General features: G+C 40.5%; 1 protein-coding gene across 1 annotated transcript in view; it reads right to left on the minus strand.

Moving 5' to 3' along the window:
- The window catches only part of RAD9B (RAD9 checkpoint clamp component B), a 38,226-nt gene that overhangs the window by 3,568 nt on the left and 27,937 nt on the right, over window positions 1–6,721 (minus strand). The window lies entirely within an intron of this gene.

Genomic DNA, 6,721 nt, shown 5'->3' on the forward strand with positions numbered 1-6,721 from the left:
ACTAGTGCAGCCACTGTGGAAAACAGTATGGAGGTTCCTCAAAAAGTTAAAATAGAACTATCTTGTGATCCAGCAAGGGCACTACTGGTATTTACCCAAAGAATATAAGAACACTAATTCAAAGTGATACATGCACCTCTATGTATATAGCAGCATTATATTTACAATAGCCAAAATACGGAAGCAGCTCAAGTGTCCATCAATAGATAAATGGATAAAGAAGATGTATGTATATATATAGTGGAGTATTATTCGGCCATAACAAAGAATGAATCTTGCTATTTGCAACAACATGGATAGATCTAGAGACTATAAAGCTTAGTGAAGTCAGAGAAAGAAATACCGTATGATTTCACTCGTGGAATTTAAGAAACAAAACAGGAGAAAAATAAGGGAGAGAGAGAAACAAATAACAGACTCGGGGTATCTGGGTGGCTCAGTTGGTTAAGCGTCTGCCTTTGGCTGAGGTCATGATCCCAGGGTCCTGGGATCAAGCCCCACATTGGGCTCCCTGCTTAGTGGGGAGTCTGCTTCTCCCTCTCCCTCTGCTTCTCTCTGCCCCACTTGTTCTCTCTCTCTCAAAATCAAAAGACAAAAAAAACAAAAAACAAAAACCAGACTCTTAACTACAGAGAACAAACATGGCTTCTAGGACTCTTCAGGCATCTGGTACTCAACAACTGTTCTAACTTCACCCTGTGCCATTGTTTACCCTTGGCTATCTGCTCTCTGATCACATTGGCCAGCCTTCACTTCCTTAAAACCACCACACTCCATCACATGGCCTTTGCACATGCCATACATTCACCCAACTACACTACTTTAACCTTTCTAGCTCAGCCCAAACACCAGTTTCAAGGAGAAGGCTTTCTGACCTAGATTAGGTCAATCACATCTTAAGTCCTCTCAAAGCATCCTGAACTTTTCCTTAATTGAACTTATCACAGTTTTTTTTTAATTAGCATGTCATGTGACTACTTAATGTGTATCTCCCCCCTAGTCTATAATCAAGTTTAAGAATCTTTCTTGTTGGGGTGCCTGAGTGGCTCAGTTGGTTGGGCGGCTGCGTTCAGCTCAGGTCATGATCCCAGGGTCCTGGGATCGAGCCCCGCATCGGGCTTCCTGCTCCGCGGGAAGCCTACTTCTCCCTCTTCCCCTGCTTGTGTTCCCTCTCTCGCTGTGTCTCTGTCAAATAAATGGATAAAGTCTTTTTTTAAAAAAGGAAACTTCCTTGTTTATTTTGCTCTCCATTGTATTTCCTACATCTAAGACACATGACCCTTGACAGATACTTGTGGGAATTGCATGATAGTTGCATGAATGAATAAATGAATGAGCCTTGTTCTTGGCTCATCCTCACAAATCAGAAGGTGAAGATGCCCTCTGCATAGTGGCAGTCTGACAGCAGCTGCGGAATTCTTGCTTCAGATGGAACACCCAAATTAGCTGTGATAGACAGAATGCCCCCCCAAAGGTGTACACATCTTAATCCCAAGAACTGTAAATATGTTACATCATGTGGAAGAGGGAAATTAAAGATAGTAGATGGAATTTAAGTTGCTAATCAGCTGACTTGGACCATCCAGGTGGGCCCAGTGGAATTACAAGGATCCTTAAATGTGAAGGAGGGAGAGGAAGAAAAAAGGTCATAGTAAAGTGATGTGAAAAAGACTCGGCCAGTCATTGCTGGGTTTTTCTTTTTAATTTTATGAATACATCTCATAATTTTATTAAACTTCTTTTAAAGATTTTATTTATTTGAGAGAGCATGAGCAGGGGAAAGAGACAGGGGGAGAGGGAGAAGCAGGCTCCCCACTGAGCAGGAGCCCAACGCAGGGCTCGATTCCAGGACCCTGGAATCATGACCTAAGCCAAAGGCAGATGTTTAACCGACTGAGCCACCCAGGTGCTCCCACTGCTGGTTTTGAAGATGGGAGGGAACCACAAACCAAAGAATGCAGGTGACCTCAAGAAACTGGGAAAGGCAAGAAAACAGATTGTTTTCTTTCTAGAGTCTCCAGAAAGGAACACACGCCTGCCGACACCTAGATTTTAGCCCAGTAAGACCCATTTTGGACTTCAGACCTCCAGAACCTTAAGACAATAAACTGGTGTTTTGAAGCTCTAAATTTGTGGTTATTTGTTCTAGCATTAATAGGAAAATAATACGACTGGCTTTGATTTTTTTTTTTAAGATTTTTATTTATTTATTTGACAGAGACAGAGAGAGACACAGCGAGAGAAGAAACACAAGCAGGGGGAGTGGGAGAGGGAGAAGCAGGCTTCCCACTGAGCAGGGACCCTGATGTGGGGCTCGATCCCAGGACCCTGGGATCATGACCTGAGCGGAAGGCAGACGCTTAATGACTGAGCCACCCAGGCGCCCCTCTTTTTAAATAATATACATATTTTCCCCATTTTGGTGCTCCAAGAACTGTGTATACCTTCTTGTTTAAACTTATTGAAATCCACAATGGAAAAAAAACACCTGTCATTGTTTACAACATAGTAATACTCTGTCATAATTTAATTTTGAAAATCCCCTTTCCCAAAGCAATATACTACCATATATTATTTTAAATACAGTGAATTAAAATTGACTTCATTGGGGTGCCTGGGTGGCTCAGGCGTTAAGCGTTTGCCTTCAGCTCAGGTCATGGTCCCAGGGTCCTGGGATTGAGCCCCGCATCAGGCTACTTGCTCAGCGGGAAGCCTGCTTCTCCCTCTCCCACTCCCCTTGCTTGTGTTCCCTCTCTTGCTGTGTCTCTCTCTGTCAAATAAATAAATAAAATCTTAAAAAAAATTGATTTCATTTTGGAATTTTGTGATATGACTTGAAAGGATTTTTAAAAACTTCCCTAGGCTATCCCAAACCAGTACTGAAAGTGTGCCAGCCATTGGCTATGCACTAGGATACAGAGATGAGTAAGACTCAGGCTTGTCCTTGATGAACTCACAGTCTACCCAGTAGACTAACAAACATGTATGTTAAATTATTATGTGACAGTGACAGTGAATATGATGCACAAGTGCTTTGAGTAGAATGGGAAGACTTCAAAATGAGAAGTATCATTTGAGCCAGGCCTTGAAGGATGGGTAGGAGTTTGAAAGGTGGAAAAGAAAGAATTACTATCATCCCAGGCTGTAGGAACAATAGCATGAGTAAAAGTAGAACACAAAAGTGTGTGCTAAACCTTACCACCAAAATTAGGAACTAAGCAAGGATGTCCACTCTCTCCACTGCTACTCAACATTGTACTAGAGATTATAAGCTAATGCAGCTGAACAAAAAAGATCAGTTGAAGGCATTAAAGAGGAAGTAGAACTATCTATAAAGATGATAGATAGTATGTCTGGAAAATCTGAGAGAATCAATGCTAAAACTAATGTTAACAAAATAATTCAGCAAGATAATAGTATATAAAATTAACACAAGAGGGGTCCCTGGGTGGCTCAGTCGTTAAGCGTCTGCCTTCGGCTCAGGTCATGATCCCAGGGTCCTGGGAGCACTGGGCTCCCTGCTTGGTGGGAAGCCTGCTTCTCCCTCTCCCACTCCTCCTGCTTGTGTTCCCTCTCTCGCTGTGTCTCTCTCTGTCAAATAAATAAATAAAATCTTTAAAAAAAATTAACACAAGAAAACAACAGCCTTCATATACATACAATAGGCAGTTGGAGAATATAATGGTAGAGGAAACTCCATTTGCAATAGCAACATAAAAGGTTAATTACTTATGAATAAACTTAACAAATTCATAGAACCTATATGAGGAAAATTTTAAAACACCCCTGAAAGACATAAAAGTAGACCAACAAATGGAAATGCATTGCCTGTTTTGGGACAGAATGACTCAACATGATAAACATGTCATTTTTCCCCAAGCTAACAAATTTAAGGAAATCCCAATAAAAAAATGACAACAGACTTTTATGGAGCTAGATAAATTGATACTAAAGTTCAACATTCAGGAATAGCCAGGAAAAACTGACAAAATCTACAAAGGGATACCGACTACTGAACATTCAGACATACTCTGAAGCCTCTGTAATGAAAAATGTGGTTCTGACAAACGAACAGATCAGCAGAATAGAAAAGGAAGTCAAGAAATAGACCCTGGGCGCCTGGGTGGCTCAGATGATTAAGCGTCTGCCTTCGGCTCAGGTCATGATCCCAGGGTCCTGGGATCGAGTCCCGCATCGGGCTCCCTGCTCCTTGGAAGCCTGCTTCTCCCTCTGCTTCTCTCTCTCCCTCTCTCTCTCTCCTCCTCTGTCTCTCATGAATAAATAAATAAAATATTTAAAAAAAAATTTTAACCCATGTTACTCAACCATGGAAATATATTAAAAAAAAAAAAAGAAATAGACCCTAAAACATACATAAGTGTATTATGTGACAAAGAGAGCACCTCAAATCACTAAGGCAAAGGTAGACCTTTAAGAAGTGGTTCTGGGATGGCTGGGTAGCCATTTTGAAAAAGATAAAATTGAACCCCTACCTCACACCACACACAAGAAACTCCAAATAGTTCAGGTGTAAATCTAAAAAGATGAAATCAGGAGCGCCTGGGTGGCTCTGTCAGTTAAGCATCCAAATCTTGATTTCAGCTCAGGTCATGATCTCAGGGTTGTGAGACAAAACCCTGTGTTGGGCTCTGCGGTGGGCGGGGAAACTGCTTGGGATTCATTCTCCCTCTTCTTCTGCCCCTCCCCTACTCCTGAACCTCACCCACCACCACCGCTCATGTACTCCCTCTAAAAAAAAAAAAAAGATGAAACCATACAAGTTCTAGAAGGGAAACATGGGTGAGTTTCTCTTTTAACCTCCACATGGGGAAAGGCTTTCTTTCTAATTAATGACTCAAAATCCAAAGATGATTTTTTTTAAAGGTAGGTAAGTTTGACTATATAAAATGAAAAATTTTTTGCATGAGAAAAAAACCTTAAAAATTTGACCACTGATAAACTGAAAATATTTACACCATATATCACAAATAAATAAGTGGCTAATAGCCTTATATATATATAAAGCTCTTAAAATTTGAAGGACAAAAAATAGAAAAATGGGAAGAGATAATCAATTCACAAAAATTATAAAAGTTTTTAAATATTTATTTGAGAGAGAAAGCCCGCACAAGAGGGTAAAGGGGCAGACTCCCGCTGAGTACAGAGTTCAACTTGGTGCTCAGTCATACAAGCCATGAGATCAGAACCTGAGCTGAAACAGAGTCAGATGTCCAACCGACTGAGCCACCCAGGCACCCCAAAATTACTAAAGTTTTTAAACACATGAAAAGATGTTCAACCTCACAATTAGAGAAATGCAAATTAAAGCAACACCGAGGTACCATTTCTCAACTATCAGTATGACATACATGCTGTTTGCAGGCTGCAGAAAATAGGCCCTCTCCTCTGTTGCAGGAGGGAGTGCAAACTGGTACAACCTTTCTGAGAAGAATCTGGCAGCATCTAACAAAACTACAGATGCACTTTTTTTTCTTTTTTACATATGCACTTTTAAACCAGCAACACACTTTCAGGAATTTGTCTTGTAGACTTCAGACAATATGAAAACCTTTACATGTGTAAAAGGTTATTGACTGCAGCTTTGAAATTGCAAAATATAAGGGGGAGGGATCTAAATGCCCACATATAAGAGAATAGTTGAATTAACTATGGTATATCACACATGAAATACTACGCAGTTATTGAGGGGAAAAATAAAGTGATATGGAGTGATTTCTAGTACATACTGCTAGATGCAAAAAGCAAAGTGGAAAATAATATTTACAGAAAAAGAAATAAAATATGTATGTATCTGCTCATTTGTGCAAAAAGAAACATAAATGATAAAAATTGAGATTTATTCTCTACAAAGGGTGCAAAGAAGGGAAGGAGTGACACTGCTCTGCATACACCCTTTTATAGTTCTGACTTCCAGTGCTGTTCATAGGTCAGCACTCAAAGACCAAAATCAACAAGGATTTGGGAAGAACTGAAATGGGAGCAAACAAAGCTACCTGCATTAAAGATGATTAATATAACCATACTGAAATATGAATAAGGGAAAAAAACTAACCTAAGTAACTTTGAAGAACAGTATTTTTTTTAAAGATTTATTTATTCACTTCAGAGAGCGTGCACAGAAGGAGGGGCAGAGGGAGAGAGAATGTCAAGCACCCTCTGTGCTGAGCATGGAGCCTGATGTGGGGCTTGATCTCCCGACCATGAGATTATGACCCAAGCTGAAACCAAGAGTTGGATGCTTAACTGAATGCACCAATGAGCTGCCCTGAGAAACAGTATTTTGAATATATACTTAATAGCTGAAGACAAAATAATATTCACAAATATTGTACTTCTGTTAGCAGATTCATTTCTTCCAGGGGTATGGATTGGCAATTCTGAAACTATGTGTTCTCAGATTGAACAGTAAGTAAACATGTTGTGGATGACAACAGCCAAGTTTCTCACTGTCAGACAAAGGAGTTTTAAAGAAACAGGGGAGGGGCGCCCAGGGGGCTCAGTCGGTGAAGCATCTGCCTTCAGCTCAGGTCATGATCCCAGGGTCCTGGGATGGAGCCCTGCGTTGGGCTCCCTGCTCAGCAGGGAGTCTGCTTCTCCCTCTCCCTCTCACCCTCCCCCCTGCTCATGTTCTCTCTCTCAAATAAATAAAATCTTTTTTTTTAAAGATTTTATTTATTTATTTGACAGAGAGATAGACAGA

This window comes from Eumetopias jubatus, unplaced genomic scaffold (genome assembly GCF_037043125.1).
Source record: "Eumetopias jubatus isolate StellerSeaLion01/CBP00866 unplaced genomic scaffold, mEumJub1_p1.0 scaffold_16, whole genome shotgun sequence".
Lineage (NCBI taxonomy): Eukaryota > Metazoa > Chordata > Mammalia > Carnivora > Otariidae > Eumetopias > Eumetopias jubatus.